Source organism: Rhinoderma darwinii, chromosome 3, assembly GCF_050947455.1.
Source record: "Rhinoderma darwinii isolate aRhiDar2 chromosome 3, aRhiDar2.hap1, whole genome shotgun sequence".
NCBI classification, from domain to species: Eukaryota; Metazoa; Chordata; class Amphibia; order Anura; family Rhinodermatidae; genus Rhinoderma; species Rhinoderma darwinii.
In genome coordinates, this window is record NC_134689.1 from 176,353,197 (window position 1) to 176,372,542 (window position 19,346).

At 39.6% G+C, this 19,346-nt stretch overlaps 1 protein-coding gene across 2 annotated transcripts in view; it reads right to left on the reverse strand.

Annotated features, from left to right (window-relative positions):
• IMMP2L (inner mitochondrial membrane peptidase subunit 2) overlaps positions 1-19,346 on the reverse strand; it is a 1,017,993-nt gene that overhangs the window by 348,715 nt on the left and 649,932 nt on the right. The gene's annotated exons all lie outside the window — the stretch shown is intronic.

Consider the following 19,346-nt stretch of genomic DNA (forward strand, 5'->3'; position numbering starts at 1 on the left):
TAAATTAATTCCTTGAGGGGTTTAGTTTCCAAAATGGGGTCACTTTTGGTGGGTTTCCATTGCTTTGATACCTCTGAGGCTCTGCAAATGCGACATGGCACCCGAAAACCAATCCAGCAAAATCTGGACTCCAACAAACATATAGCGCTCCTTTCCTTCTGAGCCCTCCCATGGGCCCAAACGGCAGTTTATCACCACAAATGGTGTATTGCCACACTAAGGACAAATTGGGCAACAAAATGGGGTATTTTGTTCCCTGTGAAAATTAGAAATTTTGATCACAAATGACATTCTATTGGAAAAAATGACATTTTTTTTCATTTCACAGCCCAATTCAAATACGTGCTGTGAAAAAACTGCGTTCAAAATGGTAACATCAACCATAAATGAATTCCTTGAGGGGTGTAGTTTCCAAAATGGGGTCACTATTGGGGGATTCCTACTGTTTTGGCACCTCAACACCTCTTCAAACCTGGCATGCTGCCTAAAATATATTCTAATAAAAAAGAGGCCTCAAAATGCACTAGGTGCTTCCTTGCTTCTAGGGCTTGTGTTTTAGTCCACGAGCGCAGTAGGGCCACATGTGGGACATTTCTAAAAACTGCAGAATCTGGACAATACATATTTAGTAGTGTTTCTCTGGTAAAACCTTCTGTGTTACAGAAAAAAAATAAAATAAATTGAAATTCAGTAAGAAAAATGAAATTTGCAAATTTCACCTCCACTTTGCTTTAATTCCTGTGAAATGCCTGAAGGGTTAAAAAACTTTCTAAATGCTGTTTTGAATACTTTGAGGGGGTCTAGTTTTTCAAATGGGGTGTTTTATCAGGGTTTCTAATACATAGGCCCCACAAAGCCACTTCAGAACTGAAGAGGTACCTTAAAAAAAAGGCTTTTGAAATTTTCTTAAAAATATGAGAAATTGCAGTTTATGTTCTAAGCCTTGTAACGTCCAAGAAAAATAAAAAATGTTCAAAAAACGATGCCAATCTAAAGTAGACATATGGGAAATGTGAACTAGTAACTATTTTGGGTGGTATAACCATCTGTTTTACAAGCAGATGCATTTCAATTCTGAAAAATGCAATTTTTTCCAAATTTTCTCTAAATTTTGCAATTTTTCACCAATAAACACTGAATATATCGACTAAATTTTACCACGAACATGAAGCCCAATGTGTCACGAGAAAACAGTCTCAGAATCGCTTGGGTAGGTTTAAGCATTCTGACGTTATTACCACATAAAGTGAAATTTGTCAGATTTGAAAAATGGGCTCTGAGCCTTAAGGCCAAAACTAGGCTGCGTCCTTAAGTGGTTAATGTGCTTCTTTTTGAGCCACTCCTTTGTTGCCTTGGCTGTATGTTTCGGGTAATTGTCGTGCTGGAAGACCCAGCCACGAGCCATTTTTAATGTCCTGGTGGAGGGAAGGAGGTTGTCACTCAGGATTTGACGGTACATGGCTCCATCCATTCTCCCATTGATGCGGTGAAGTAGTCCTGTGCCCTTAGCAGAGAAACACCCCCAAAACATAATGTTTCCACCTCCATGCTTGACAGTGGGGACGGTGTTGTTTGGGTCATAGGCAGCATTTCTCTTCCTCCAAAAACGGCGAGTTGAGTTAATGCCAAAGAGCTCAATTTTAGTCTCATCTGACCACAGCACCTTCTCCCAATCACTCTCAGAATCATCCAGATGTTCATTTGCAAACTTCAGACGGGCCTGTACATGTGCCTTCTTGAGCAGGGGGACCTTGCGGGCACTGCAGGATTTTAATCCATTACGGCGTAATATGTTACCAATGGGTTTCTTGGTGACTGTGGTCCCAGCTGCCTTGAGATCATTAACAAGTTCCCCCCGTGTAGTTTTCGGCTGAGCTCTCACCTTCCTCAGGATCAAGGATACCCCACGAGGTGAGATTTTGCATGGAGCCCCAGATCGATGTCGATTGACAGTCATTTTATATATATATACAGTGAAGGAAATAAGTATTTGATCCCTTGCTGATTTTGTAAGTTTGCCCACTGTCAAAGACATGAACAGTCTAGAATTTTTAGGCTAGGTTAATTTTACCAGTGAGAGATAGATTATATAAAAAAAAAAAAAAAGAAAATCACATAGTCAAAATTATATCTATTTATTTGCATTGTGCACAGAGAAATAAGTATTTGATCCCCTACCAACCATTAAGAGTTCAGCCTCCTCCAGACCAGTTACACGCTCCAAATCAACTTGGTGCCTGCATTAAAGACAGCTGTCTTAAATGGTCACCTGTATAAAAGACTCCTGTCCACAGACTCAATTAATCAGTCTGACTCTAACCTCTACAACATGGGCAAGACCAAAGAGCTTTCTAAGGATGTCAGAGACAAGATCATAGACCTGCACAAGGCTGGAATGGGCTACAAAACCATGAGTAAGACGCTGGGTGAGGAGACAACTGTTGGTGCAATAGTAAGAAAATGGAAGACATACAAAATAACTGTCAATCGACATCGTTCTGGGGCTCCATGCAAAATCTCACCTCGTGGGGTATTCTTGATCCTGAGGAAGGTGAGAGCTCAGCCAAAAACTACACGGGGGGAGGACTTGTTAATGATCTCAAGGCCGCTGGGACCACAGTCACCAAGAAAACCATTGGTAACACATTACGCCGTAATGGATTAAAATCCTGAAGTGCCGCAAGGTCGCCCTGCTCAAGAAGGCACATGTACAGGCCTGTCTGAAGTTTGCAAATGAACATCTGGATGATTCTGAGAGTGATTTGGAGAAGGTGCTGTGGTCAGATGAGACTAAAATTGAGCTCTTTGGCATTAACTCAACTCGCCGTGTTTGGAGGAAGAGAAATGCTGCCTATGACCCAAAGAACACCGTCCCCAATGTCAAGCATGGAGGTGGAAACATTATGTTTTGGGGGTGTTTCTCTGCTAAGGGCACAGGACTACTTCACCGCATCAATGGGAGAATGGATGGAGCCATGTACCGTCAAATCCTGAGTGACAACCTCCTTCCCTCCACCAGGACATTAAAAATGGCTCGTGGCTGGGTCTTCCAGCACGACAATAACCCGAAACATACAGCCAAGGCAATAAAGGAGTGGCTCAAAAAGAAGCACATTAAGGTCATGGAGTGGCCTAGTCAGTCTCCAGACCTTAATCCCATCGAAAACTTATGGAGGGAGCTGAAGATCCCAGTTGCCAAGCGACAGCCTCGAAATCTTAATGATTTACAGATGATCTGCAAAGAGGAGTGGGCCAAAATTCCATCTAACATGTGTGCAAACCTCATCATCAACTACAAAAAACATCTGACTGCTGTGCTTGCCAACAAGGGTTTTGCCACCAAGTAGTAAGTCTTGTTTGCCAAAGGGATCAAATACTTATTTCTCTGTGCACAATGCAAATAAATATATATGATTCTGACTATGTGATTTTCTTCTTTTTTTTTTTATATATATATATATATATATATATATATATATATATATATATAATCTATCTCTCACTGGTAAAATTAACCTAGACTAAAAATTCTAGACTGTTCATGTCTGACAGTGGGCAAACTTACAAAATCAGCAAGGGATCAAATACTTATTTCCTTCACTGTATACACACACACACACACACACACACACACACACACACACACACACACAGTATAGACGGATCAGCCGTAACGTTAAAACCACTGACAAGTGAAGTGAATAATGATTATCTTGTTACAATGACGCCTGTCAAGGGGTGAAATATATTAGGCAGCAAGTGAACAGTAAGTTCTTGAAGTTGATGTGTTGGAAGCAAGAAAAATTGGCAAGTGTAAGGATCTAAGCTATATTGGCATGAGCGAAATTGTGATATCTAGACGACTGGGTCAGAGCATTTCCAAAACAGCAGGTCTTGCAGAGTGTTCCTGGTATGCAATGACCAGTAGCTACCAAAAGTGTCCAAGGAAGGACAACCAGTGAACTGGCGACAGTGTTGTGGACGGCTAAGGAGTGAAGATTAGACATCTGGTCCAATACCATAGAAGACCTAGTGTAGCAAAAATTGCTGAAAAAGTTAATGCTGGCTACGATAAAAATGCGTCCGAATACACCGTGAATCACAGTTTGATGTATTTGGGGCTCCGTAGCCACAGACCGGTCAAAGTGCCCATGCTGACCCCTGTCCACCCCCAAAAGCACTTACAGAGGGGACATTAACAGCAGAATTTGACCAGGGAGCAATGAAAGAAGGTGGCCTGGTCTAATGGATCATGCTATCCTTTACTTCATGTGGACAACCAGGTGTGTGTCTCTTACCTGGGGAAGAGATGGCACCAGGATGCACTATGGGAAAAAGGCAAGCCATTGGAGGCAGTGTGATACTCTGGGAAACGTTCTGCAGGTAAACCTCGGTCCTAGCGTTCATGTGGATATTACTTTGACATGTACCACTGACCTAAACGGTGTTGCAGATCAAGTACAACCCCTCATGGAAACAGTATTCCCTAATAGCCGTGACTTCTTAAAGCAGAATAACGCGCCCTGCCACACTGCAAAAATTATTCAGGAACAATAATTTAAGGGGTTGACATGGTATTCAAATTCCCCACATCTCAATCCAATCGAACATCTGTGGGTTGTGCTGGAAAAAAAAAAAGTCTGCTTCATGGAGTCCTCACCTCGCAACTTACAACTTCTATCGTCTTGGTGTCAGATACCACAAAACACCTTGAGAGGTCTTGTGAAATCCATATCTATCTAGATGGGTCAGAACTGTTTTAGCGGCATGATGGGGAGATAAACAATATTTGGCAGATGTTATGGGCTATTAATATATATAGTAATTATGTCTTAATAAATACCAATACTCATTATACTATAATCAAAATGAAATATATTTGATTTTCAAAGAGCAAGCATCAAAGAGTACTGTACTTTTCCATCAGTAGTTGTCTGTTATCTTCAAGTGTCTTTTTGCATTTTCTAACACACATTCATATAAACACAGATAATATGAATGTGACACATCAACAGCTCAGCAACAAAGTTTTCATGCCTAAACAGATATACAATGTGTGAACAGGCAATTTCTGATGTAACCTCACACCTTAATTATTTGCAATATATAACAAAAGTAAATGTATTCTAGTGTGCCTGGAGACAAAGAAATCAAACACCTTGTCCATTGCTGTGAATACAAATTGAGAATATTATAGTAGGCAAGACAATACGTCAAAACTAGAACATACTTTATACCCAGCATTAACCTTGGATTAAACCCCAAGTTTAACCAAATCTCTTAACTTGCATTTTTTCTTTCCATGGAACGTTTCATTGAAAAAAGAATAAAACGTAACATGAATTTTTCTGTTTAGATGATAACTAAAATATCCAAATCCTATGCTATAGTCACAGATCTCTAACATAATAAAATCGATGAAACCTTAACCCCTTCCCGCTGCAGCCACTTTTGACCTTCCTGGCAGAGTCTTATTTTTCAAATCTGACTTATCTCTCTTTATGGTGTAATAACTTTGGAATCCTTTTACCTATCCAAGCAATTCTGAGATTGTTTTCTAGTGACGCATTTGACTTTATGTCACTGGTAAAATTTTGTAGATACATTTAGTATTTAATTGTGAAAAACATCAAAGTTTAGCAAAAAATTTCCAAAATGAGCCTTTTTATCAATTTAAATGTATCTGCTTGTAAGATACTTCGTAATATCACATAAAATAGATACTAGTTAACATTTCCCATATGTCTGCTTTAGGCCTTATTTACACGAGTGTATTTCACGTCCGTGATACGTGCGTGAAAATCACGCACGTCGCACGGACCTATGTAAGTCAATGAGGCCATTCAGACATTCAGTATTTTTCACGCAGCATGTGTCCGCTGCGTGAAACTCACTGCATGTCCTATACTTGAGCATTTTCTGCGCATCACGCATCCATTTAAGTCAATGGGTGCGTGAAAATCACGGACATCACACGGACACACATCCGTGTGCTGTGCGTGATTCGCGCAACAGTTGCTCAAGAAATGAAGAGAAAAATAAAACCACCTCCTTCATTTCATTTTAAATACGTCAAAAACACGTGACATAAGAATGCCATACGCGCAAAAGTAACAGACACGCACCAAACACTGATGACACACGTAACTGCAACGCGCGCAAAACGCACACGTTCGTCTAAATAAGGCCTTAGATTGGCATAGTTTTTGAACATCCTTTTATTTTTGCAGGACGTTACTTAGCAGAAATTTCTCACAATTTCAGAAAGAAAATGTCAAAAGTCTATTTTTACAAGTACCAGTTCAGTTGTGAAGTGGCTTTGAGAGGCCCATACAATACAAACCCCCATAAATCACCCAGTTTTAAATACAAACCCCCATAAATCACCCAGTTTTAAAAACTGCACCCCTCATAGTATTCAAAACAGCATTTAGAAAGTTTCTTAACCCTTTAGGCGTTTCACAAGAATTAGAGCAAAGTACAGGTGAAATTTACGAATTTCTTTTTTTTTTTGTTGCAGAAATTAATTTTTAATTCATTTTTCTCTGTAACACAGAAGGTTTTAGATACATGCAACTGTCGATCACTTTTTCTTCCAATTTTTGGAAGGCAAAGTGACGAAAAAAAAGCAGCGATACCCCAAATATGTATGGCTTATTTTTTTTTCAACAATAAAGGACTTTATAAGGGAAAAATGGCGATTGTGTTTCATTTTATTACTTGAAACTTTTATTTTTTACAACTTTTTTTTGTCCCACTAGGGGACTTAAAGGTCCAGTTGTCTGATTTATGTTCTAATACATTGCACTATTTATGTAGTCCAATGTATTAGAACTGTCAGTCATTCACTGATAGTAAACCAATTACTCTCTACCTCCGGGTGGGGCCTAATTGGATTCCGTGATGGCAGACCAGGAGGTCATTGTTAGGCCTCCTGTTGCCATATCAGCTGTCTGCAACCCTGCGATCGCATCGCAGGGCTGCCGAATTGCTACAAACCACTAAGATGCAGTGATCGCTTTCAATCGCTGCAAGTAAGGGGTTAATGGTAGGGATCAGAGCTAGCGCCGGTCCCTGCCATTACAGCAGGGTGTCAGCTGTAACATACATCGGATACCCGCCGTATTAGGGAATGGCCTATAGAGCAATTCCTTCATCCTACATTTATATAGCTAATATATTATTGGAGCGTCTTCCTTTAGAGAAGGAAAAATCATTTAATAAAGTGCAGAAAAACCAAATTCTCCACCATTGCCCTGTGAATTTATAAGCCTAATTAGATGTGTTGCGTGAAGGTTCTAGGCCCTGTTGCATGATCAGTATCAGGGATCCAAAACCAGCACTGGCTTTATATAAAGCAGAGAGTCTTTTAGGCCCCCTGAGGCACTTGCACTTATATAAATATGCCACTGAGCAGACTGCAACAGCATGTATTCTTTACATGAAGCAGCAGGCACTGAATGTTGGAAAATAGCCTACATATGTTGAAGAGTGCAACAATTAGAATTCTCTACTACTTCACGGCTTTATTAATATTTTCCCATCCCATACGACATATACGCCAGCAAAATCTCCTGACGTATACAGCAAACATGTATCCCCAACGTATGGAACTTTATGCCATACAGTTGCATACATTGCTTATTGACTCTCATTGTAAATAAGCAACATAATTAAAAAAAAATTACTTTCTAAAGTTTCCTAAATTGTAAGTGAGGTGGCACAGCAGTAGTAGTGTGTATATTACTCCCTTCTATTTTGGCTTAGTCCTTCTAGTAATTCTGATTCTCAAATGCATACACCTTTCCTACAAATATGTAACACTTGGTTTATTCAGTATTTCTGTTAGTACACAGTTAAGCATGAGTAGGGATAACCAGGCTAAACAAGAATAGTTTTTTATGACCTTCAGGAAACACAATTCATGCACTATTTTGCCAAATAAACAAGTTTTGGACCTCTGTCTGTGTCATCCTAAGTTCAGCTATTTTCGTACATTGTCAATTTCAGAAGGTTGCACATGCTCTATACAGACTGGCTCTTCAGGAGTGTACACTTACTAAACAGAATAGTAAGTGTGTTTAGTAATGTACACATCTAATACCAAACAAAAGGATTGACCTACATGTATATCATTTTAACAAAATAAAAGCTGTACAGTAGAAGAATTGATAATATGTAATATGGAATTATTGAACATTTTCTAAAAAATTTTTTAGAAACCTGTCAAAAATGCCATGTTTTGATTGTGAAAAATGAGAAATCTTTCCATATGGCTGCCATCAGAAAATGAAAAAAATGCAGAACAATAATTGATTTGGCTTGAGTGAAAGAAAAATAGTTCTCTCTGCTTTCACAGTGCGCTTGGACATATTGGGATGTTCTGTCTCCAGAATACAATATTGTAAGAAATGTAACAGTTATATGGTTTAAGTATTATTGGAGAAGTGTGTATTGCAGTGCCGAAGAGTGGAACCTTTTACAAAGTTCTTTATACAAGGTAACTGAATAAAGCTTTTACAGATTTTAACGCTGTTTTACCGTACAGGGAGCTTGTGTTGCAATCACAATATAATTAGTCATTATTACATAAGCATTTATAATTACAAATTAAAAGTAGAAACTAATATATATATATATATATATATATATAGAGAGAGAGAGAGAGAGAGAGAGAGAGAGAGAGAAGCTACAGCAGCATGGAGGACTTCATACAGCAGTAATGAACAGTGCAACTGTGAATCCAGGACTGGCCTCTTCATAAATTTGTGGGTAGCGTCTGTGTCTCTGCTATTTGCTCCTGCTCCCTCCTCATACTCCTCCCTTCCCTCTCCATAGACTTATATGGGCAGCAGTGTCTGTCTTTCGCTCCTGCTTCCCCTACCCTCTCTATAGAATTGAATTTGCAGGCAGTGAAGAGGTACATACCACTTCCTGTAGTCCACCTCCTCTGCTCTGTAACTAGAGACTAATTTTTCTTGACAACCGGAGGTGGACAGCAAATTACAGGAAGGGAGACACCTAGTGGCAGTAACTTCACACAGAATTTGCGTGGATAAAACAACAAATTTTTAACAGTAAGTAAATTAGAAAGTTGATATATAGAAGCTATAAATTGGGAAAAGGGGGGAGGAAATCCTCCAGCTCACCATTAGTTGTGTCTGTAAACAGACAGCGCCCGTAATCCCGCACGGCCAGCGGTGAACAACAGGGAAAGAAAAAAAAAACAAAATCCAGCGCTGAAGATAAGTAAAATGGAACTCCTTTTCCAATTCTATTCGTAGTGTAACAGGTTAAAAAGAACTTAACAGGGTAGTTCAGTAGCAAGGCAGAGTACAGGGATGGGTGGAGGGTGAAGGATCACAACATATTTCTTTGGTTAATTGTGCCTACATGTTTCTGACACGTCTCGTGTCCTTATTCATGGCATGCATGTCAAAGTTTCAAAGTTGATATATATCAGGAATACTATTAGATATCAATTTTACTGATCTAAATCTGTCTCTGTCCTTAAAGGGAACCTGTCACCAGAATTTCACCTATTGAACTTCACTTATCCCTCACTGGCCGCTGCTATCAAAAGTTCATTGCCATTATCCCCTCTCCTAAACTCCTCCCCCGACTGTAAATAACGGTCTGCAAACATTTTGCGCTTTTTATCGTAATAATCCGGTGTCCCTTTGTGTGCACACACCAGAAGAGGACATCAATGCACAAGCGCAGGATTTTGTGTGCTGGGAGAAGGCGACGAGCTGTCAATCAAAAGTAAGGAGGCCGGGGAAACGCGGAAAGCCTTGAGGAATGTAAATATGACTTTTTTCAAACGAAGATTTGACTCTTTTCAAGCGCAGATCTGACTCTTTTCTGCTCATTTGCATACGGTGTGGGAACACTAAAAAACTGAATACTAAAGCTACAGAGCCGACTAAGAAGACAATTATAGGTTATATAGAAATGATTTTTCACCCACTACCACCAGGTATTGCTGGTTTAATAGGTGAAATGTTGGTGACAGGTTCCCTTTAAGGGGTTAATATAAAACCCTAATTATCCACTATATTTAAATGAAACATAAAACACTTGAAAGCAGGCAACTGCAGTTTTCATATACATTGGATATAAAAAGTCTACACTCCCTGGTAAAATGCCAGGTTTTTGTCATGTCAAAAAATCAGTACAAGATGAATTATTTCAGCACTTTTTCCACCTTTAATGTGACCCATAATTTTTACAATTCCATTGAAAAACAATAATGTGGTTGCATACGTGTGAACACCCTCTTATATTTGGGGATTTGGTTGTATTCAGAATTAGCCAATCACATTTAAACTCATGGAAAATAGTAGTCAGTACACAGCTGCCATTATTTAAAGTGATTCTGAGTAACCCCATATAAAGAAAGGCTCTTTTTTTAGGATTATCCTGACATTTTCTTTGTTGCATGTGACAGCAAAAGCCATGGTCCGTAAAGAGCTTATAACACATCAAAGGGATCTGAATTTTGAAAGGCATCAGTCAGGAAAAGGGTACCAATGAATTTCCAAGGCATTAGATATAACATGGAACACAGTGAAGATGGTCATCAAGAAGTGGATTACATTTGGCACAACAGTGACATTACCAAGAACTGGTTGTCCCTCAAAACTTGATGAAAGACAAGACGAAAATTGGTCTGGGAGGCGACCAAGGGGCCTACAGAAACATTAAAGGAGCTGAGGGACTTTCTGGCAGGTACTGGTTGTGTAGTCCATGTGACAACAATCTCCGTTCTCTGCTAAAAAGCTGAAGATGAAGAGGGATTTCACCTTTCAGCACGACAACGACCCAAAGCATACCTACAAATCAACAAAAGAATGGCTTCAACAGAAGAAGATCAAGGTTTTGGAATGACTCAGCCAGAGCTTATTCCTGAATCCCATTGAAAATCTGTGGGGTGACCTGAAGAGAGCTGTACACAGGAGATGCCCTCGCAATCTGACAGATTTGGAGCGCTTTTGCAAGGAAGAGTGGGCAACAATTGCCAAGTCAAGATGTGCCATGTTGATAGACTTCTATCCAAAAATGCTGTCATAAAGTCAAAGGTTAATTCAACAAAGTATTAGTTTAAGGGTGTGCATATTTATGCAACCACATTATTTTTGTTCTTTATTTTTCCACCCTAAAAGATTTCAGTTTGTTTTTCGATACAATTGTACAGATTACAGGTGACATTAAAGGTGGAAAAAGATCTGAAATTATTCATCTTGGACTGATTTTGTAACATGACAAAAACCTGGTATTTTAACAGGGGTGTGTAGACTTTTTATAGACTGTATGTCTATTCATTTTCAAAACTTCTAAGCCACTAATGTATTTTTGCCTAACAAAGAATTGCCAGTTGGTACACAAAAGGTATGCCAGCTTTAGAGGCAAACAACCGGAAATTTGCACAGGATGTACCTGAAGTGAGAACCTGAGGAAGCTAAAAGTAAAAGTTTTACTACTCTGTGATCACAGATTCATTGGCAGCAGAAAATCTAAATAGCTTTTGAATTCAGATGCATGCATTTTCTACAGCAAACCTCTCACACAATGAATTCAACAAGCAAGGAAAATAACACTGGAAAACATAAATCTTCAAAAGGAAATCTAATCCTTTTAAGCGTGCACCTTCTCCGGAGGATTGTCCTTCACACTGCTCTACAAATACCTGATTTGTAACTCTGCTCTTAGGGGAACAGCATATCCACTAATACTCAAAAAAAGAGAAAATCTGAAATAATGTTTATAAAAAAAATGCAAACATAAAAAGCCTTTAACTAAAGTAAGCTTGACTTTTTCATTGGCTGTAGCACAACTTGCTTTTCTTCACCCTGAAATATAATAATGCAGTAACATGAGCTGCAAGTATTTCGTTTCAAGAGAAATATGTAAACTCTGGGAATAATATTAAACACTAATCCATAGAGGAGATTACAAACGTGCTACAGTACTTGTATTGAATATCAGAGGTCAAAAACAAATCTACTCTGTTACATAGTCATAAATCTAACACATATTCCTTAATCTCTAAAATTGTATTTAGTTTGCTCATTAGAATTCTAAAATAACATAGATCCTATTTTGTAAAAATAAGCACTATCTTTTCCTTAATCCTTAGGTTGATACATTCTCAAGTATAGTGTTTCAACACTGAGATGTCCAGATTTAAAAACATTTTTGGACTTTACTTTGTAAATTCATTGTACACATCCAAAAGTAGCACTCACACAGGGTAAGATGTAGGAGTGCTTGTTTATAGGGTCTACTGTTAGTAGCCCTGGAGTGTAATAAAAGGAGACAAAAAGTATTCTTTTTATTATGCCAGCAAATAATTTTTTATTAATAGAGTGCAAAGTTTCAGACATAGTTCATCATCAGGCTGGGTGGTTAATGTAACAGGTGTACCATGCTACCACCGCTGAAATGACGCAGATATAGGCTATGTTCATGCCATAAGTACTGTGTCCAAAGCATTACAATTATTTAACCTCTTACAGCTGCAGTCATTATTTTCATTTTCGTTTTTTTTCTCCTCACATTCCAAGAGTCACAACTATTTTACTTTCCGTCGACATAGTTGTATGAGGAGTAGTAGTTTTCAATAGCACCATTTAATATACCATATAATATACTCAGCAATTTTTTATTATTTTGTGGTGTGGAATACAAGAAAAATAAAAACAATTTCTCCTTTGCTTCTGGCAGGTCTTAAAAGGAGCACCAACATGGCAGACCTGGGTGCCTTCAATAGGCCCAAAAGGCTGCAATAAAAAACATCGGCCACCCGTGATCCAACAGTTTAGATGCTACGACTGCTGTTGACTGCGGCATCTATATGGTTAAATACACAGGATCGGCGTTATCTCTTCGTTAGAGCAGTGTGTCAGTTGTAATACAGAGCTGACACCTGCAGCTTATGGAGCTAGCTCAGCCTGTGAGCCTGCTACATACTTCCCCATTAAATGTACAGTGAATGTCAGGAAGGGGTTAATAAATAATCACTTGCTGGAATCATAAAATGAATGCTGTCCATCTTCTCTAGATAGTTTTGGAATAATATGGCATTACTTATCTTGTACTGATCCTGAGTTACAGCTTTTACTATAGTCCAGAGCTACATTCAAAATTCTGCTGGCTTCTTTAGAATTTCTTGCTGGCTAAATGTTTGCACACTGCTTGTTCTGGTGATTTGTATTCTGGAAAGCCATCTTTACATCACGCACTAGTGTGTGATGTATCTAATCGAATGTAGGAAAAGTAAACGGTCCCAAATGTCTTGATGCTACTGAATATGATAGCAGGAGGAGAGGTATAAGCTACATATTTAGAAATGAAATATAGTATAAGGGTACTCTTTGTATACTACAAATACAAGATAACTATTTTACTTGCTGATATCACCAATCCAGTGAGTTCTTTTTAAAAATACACCATAATTATAATTGAATTGTATCTATGATAATAAAGCCAATGTTAAAGATGTTGTCTCAACAAGATAACCACTGTCCATATGATTACTTAGGGCATGTAGACATCATAGAGGGAGGTGCCCTGCTTGGGATCTTGGCTAGCTGCTAAAGCCCAGCCATGTATTACACAGACGGCCATCATTTAAATGGATCCAACGTAATGGTACATTTTCCCTGTAGCGGTTGTATAGGTTTACTGTAGCTAGGCCAGCTCATCTCCAGTGTGGCATTCTGTTTAGAAAAGACTCCCTTTTTTTACAAATAAATTTTTTTTAACTTTTATTTGATATGTACTAAGAAGGGGTAAGACAAAACTACACACATATGGGTATGTAAATGGCAAACAGACTAAATAGTCACTACAAAATTGCACAGAAATAAATTTATTTAGAAATGAGCACACTACATAGACATGTTTAAAATAATTTAAAACGACACATCATGCTGGACAAAAATACAAAGGGGGGTTGCCACCTTGATAAGCAGCCAAATATATAATACCCGCAAAACCACCTAAATCCCTCAGCTTGTATAGTTAAAAAGACATAAGAAATGTTGAATCAAAAACCGAAAGCCACATTTGTGGCGATACGCAAGGGGCAGTCTTACCACTTGATTTAATCCTTTTTGGCTATTTGATATCCATGTCGTCACCATGCTTACGGTTTGATGCAACATTTCATATAGGACACCTGAATTCCTCCAGAAAATAGGAGTGCATGATTCCCCACTGTGCAATAGATGTAAAGCGAACTCTGCTAGTTTGATACACATAATGTGGCTAATTAAGTAATGGCAGGAGGTGATGGATATAATTAATTCCACATATCAGGTCATCCTTGATAGTAGCCCACTGGTATGTGTGCTTGGGTATGTGGATGACCTTCCGATACTGGATAGTGAAAAGGTGGCTGTGGCCTGATTACTTTATTGTTTCTCCCCCCTAGTTGCGGTTACGTGTGAAGGCACAATTAAATGTTTGGGTATCCTCCTTCCCTGAATAGCTGCCTGAGATCACTGGATTGTACAAGAAATCCTTTTTTGGTAAAACAATTCATGGCAGAAGTGTTGCCATTTCAGTATACCCATTTTAAGGGCTACAGGGTGATGACTTTCATAGCTCAGGAGGCTAGTAGAAGGTCAGTTTTTCAGTGTACAAACCTTTCTGGGTTTTGCAAACGGTCACAACCAAAAATGTCAACCGTGTATCATGAATTGAGAGAGAAAAGCACAGCGCCACATAGTGTGAGTAAGCCCAAGAAATAACAAATTTTGTTTGACAGATGGAGGCTTACCACAGGTGACAATGTCAGGAGCGTGTAGTAGGTAGATAAGTAATGGATGAGTGCTGCTGCCGAGATCCCAGCCGGTCAATCTTGAAGGACCACCGCGATGTAAATTTATAATTTATTTGAAAAAACGGGACCCCATTGTTGTTCAGACTACAATGTTTGTGGCCTGAGGAAGATGCCGATGCGGCATTGAAACGCGTAGCCTACAATAAAGTTTCAGTTATAACTACTACTGTATCCGTTCCTGAGTAGCAGCGCCGTATGGGGTCCCGTTTTTTCAAATAAATTATACAACCGTGTATCATGGATTTAACTAGTGAATTTGAGACCAAAGCCATTCACATTGAGTGTGTAAAGGAATGTACTGAATATTTACTTAGATCTTTTCCATGGAATGAATAAATCTTTTACATATCTTAGCTATAGAATGATGGGACTTTACTAACATTCATCTCCGTAAATACCACTGTATTCTCCCCCCAGCCAAGGCCCACATTTACATACGAAGGGGCACATGGGTTCCCCATTTCAGTGCCCCTGAGTTGATGGTAGAATGTTCCATCAAAGATTAAGTAACTTCTGGCAAGACAGAATTTTAGGAGCTCCAGGACAAGAACTTTGGGTAGTAAAAAATCATATTCCTGTTTTGTAATAAGATCCTCAATGTTTGTTACCCAAAGTATCTGTGATAGTTCCTATTGAACGTGTTGTGTGTTGTGGATCAGTGGTTAGTGTCCTATAACAGTCTCTATCTCTTAGGGTAAGTGCACACGCAAAATCAAAAACGTCTGAAAATACGGAACTGTTTTCAAGGGAAAACAACCCATGATTTTCAGCCGTTTTTTTTTTAGCAACTCGCGTTTTTTGCGACTTTTTTACGGCCGTTTTTGGAGCTGTCTTCTTATAGAGTCAATTAAAAACGGCTCCAAAAATGGCTCAAGAATTGGCATATACTTCTTTTTTGCGGCAGTTTTTTTATGTGGCCGTTTTTCAAAATGGGTGCATAAAAAAAACGGCCCGTCAGAACAGAACGCCGTTTTTCCCATTGAAATCAATGGGCAGATATTTGGAGGCGTTATGCTTACGATTTTTTGGCCGTTTTTGGCCGTTTACTGCCCAAATAACGTCCGAAAATAAGCCGTGTGAACATACCCTTAAGATCGTGAGACACATTTCCCTGTAGCTGTTTATTACGACTGTATTGCCCCCTTTATCTAAGGGTTTCAGGATAATGCTTGTGTCTCTCTCCAAATTTAGAAGACAATTGAGTTTATCCTTAGCGTGTATAGCTCAAACCTTCACCTTCCCCTCGAATTTCTCCTATTACTTTGATGCTAGTTCCAGGTATATATTAATTCGTGAATTTTCCCCAATGGGTTTCATATTGGTATTTTTTAGTTTTAAATCCATGAAGGCACCTACTTCTTTTGTGAGCTGAATTGCAGGAGATATTGGCAATTTGAGTGGAATCGCGTTATACCTATTCCGGTGCCTAGCGATCTCACTCAATACCAATAGAGGGTATCGCAGAACACATCTGAAAAGAGGAATCCTGTCAGTTAACCTAGTGGAATTTAATAGACACACTAAGACTGCAAGTGTGTTAATATCTAGTGATGAGGCATGCAAACAATCTTCAAAACCACATCCTAATTCTCATCGTTAACCATAATGGGATGTCTATTTATATCAGTAAGGCCTCATGCACACGACCGTATTTCTGTCCACCCGTAAATACTGGCGTAAATACGGGTCCTTGGTCACACGTATTCGACCCGTAATGCACCAGTATTTACGGACCCGTGTCCGTAAATATGGGTCCGGTGTCACCTGTATTCCACTCGTATTTACGGGCACGTTTTCTCTGCAAAATTGCACTGCACTAATCGGCAGCCCTTCTCTCTATCAGTGCAGGATAGAGAGAAGGGACAGCCCTTTCTGTAATAAAAGTAAAAGAAATTCATACTTACCCGGCCGTTGTCTTGGTGACGCGTCCCTCTCCTGACATCCAGTCCGACCTCCCTGGATGACGCGGCAGTCCATGTGACCGCTGCAGCCTGTAATTGACCTGTGATTGGCTGCAGCGGTCACATGGGCTGTAACGTCATCCCAGGAGGCCGGACTGGAGGAAGAAGCAGGGAGTTCTGGGTAAGTATGAACGTCTTTTTTTTTTTTTGTACAGCTTTATCTATATTCTGATCGGTAGCCACTGTCCAGGGTGCTGAAACAGTTACTGCCGATCGTTTAACTCTTTCAGCACCCTGGACAGTTACTATTTACTGAGGTCGCCTAGCAACGCTCCCGTAATTACGGGTGCACACACGTAGTCACCCGTAATTATGGGAGCCCCATAGACTTCTATGGGCTACCCGTGCCGTAATTACGGCCTGAAATAGGACATGTTCTATCTTTTTCAACGACACGGGCACCTTCCCATAAGCATACGGGGAGGTACCCGTGGCCAATAGAAGTCTATGGGCCCGTAATTACGGGCCGTAATTACGGGAGTTTTTACGGTTGTGTGCATGGGGCCTAAGAGTGATCTTTGATCACCAGTTGAGTATTCCAGACTTGCATGACAGCAGACTTGCTTGATTGGAGAAATGCTATAATATTCCCATGACAACTACATCTTGGACCCCCTCCCACCATAGCACACCAATGTTACTGGCCTCCACAGAGGTTGGATTTCTGATGTGACAGGACACTCCTCCTCCGTGATTTGTTGAATTTGGGTAATTGCTGGAGATGGTAGGGTCTTTTTGGTATAAAAAGACATAATTTAGACACTTTCATGAGCCGCTGCCATTACATACTAGAACGCCATGCTACATAACTTCCTAATGACCTTAGAAAATAGCAACACACGCAATAGGAAAGCAGATATAGTTAGGGCTGCATGTAGAATAGCAGTGATTACCTATGTGTGAATGCCACCTGTTGCTAGACATATGTGTTTCATACGTGCTATTTGAGACATCTGACACCCAGTTACATTTATGTATCTATTACTTTCTGTCTTTTTTCCATGGTCTTATAGGGGTGAACATTATCATACGTACTCCTTTTTAGTACATATCAAACAAAAGTTATGTTTTAATTTGTAAGAAAGGAGTCTATTACAAGTCAGAGATTATTCTGTTTTGATTTCGAAAGTTCAAAAAAGAGGTAATAAATAAGCACTTCTATTTTCCATGATCGATCATGATTAAAATCAGTTTTACACAGCTGTAATTCAATAGAGCATATTGCAATTTCCAAATATAGTTTTAACCCCTTCCCGACACCTTATGAAGGCCACCTGGTCTGCCATCTTTGTAGTCCTATGAAGCCCTGCTTCATAGGAGACGGTGCGTATAACGATATACTGCAATACATTAGTGTTGCAGCATATCATGCAAGCGATCACTGGTACAAGTCCCCTAGAGGGACTAGTAAAAAAAGTTAAATACAGTAAAATACATTTTTTTAATATATATTAAATATTAAAAGTTTAAAAAAAAACAACCTTTTCCCATTTTCCCCAAAGCACAATTTAAAAAAAATTAACATAACTGGTTTTGCCACGTCTGTAAGAGTCCGTACTATTACAATATATCATTATTTAGGCCACACGGTGAACGCTGTAAAAAATGTAAAAAAATAAGAGCCAGAATTTTCCACAAAAAATTCAATAGAAAGTGAGCAAAAAGTCTCCTGTACCCCAAAATAGTATCAATAAAAACTACAGCTCACCCCGCAAAATAAATAAGCCCTCATACCGTTCGATCGACATAAAAAAAAGTTATGGCTCCCAGAATATGGCGACAAAACTCAAGTTGTCAGGATCTGTGGGTCTGTGGACCCACTGGGCCGTACCGCCATAGCGGGATAGCAGCTGGCTGCACAGTGTACCAAGTAAAGTCTATAGTCCGAGTAAGGGTACCCTTGGTAGTTCAGACAGTAGCGATGGATAGGCTCGGATGGGACCTTGGCAGCAGACATCAGGCGTGGTGTAACACAGCAGATGTGATTGGTGGCGCAACACGACTCCAACTCTCTAAGGCACAGGAACAATGTAGCATGGGATACAGGATACAGGAACGGAACACTGGGAACTGGAAAAATCTAGGGGATTATTTGCAAGACTAACACGGGTAACCACAACAAAGCTCAGGCAATGAAGGAAGGGGCAGGGCCCTTCTTATAGTCCAGGGTGAGTATGGACTAAATACCGATTCTCTTCATGTGCGCATACTGGCCCTTTAAGGCCGGGCACCCTACGGGACACAGCAGAACGAAGCGGAGGTGAGCGCTGGTGTCTCCTGAGGAGGGGATGTGGGCAAGCGCTCACAGATCCATGGCTGCGGCCGTCGGGGGGTGAGTAATCCCGACGGTCCCTGGCCATGGGCGTTACACAAGTTGTTTTTTTTTAACAATCAGTTTTTTCCTTTTAAAAGTAGTAAAATATAAAAAAAATATAAATTTGGTATTGCCATAATCGTATTGACCCGCAGAATAAAGTTAACATGAAGAACCTTTTGTACCTTACCGGAGGAAGAATTCGGTTCGGCATTGAAAAGCG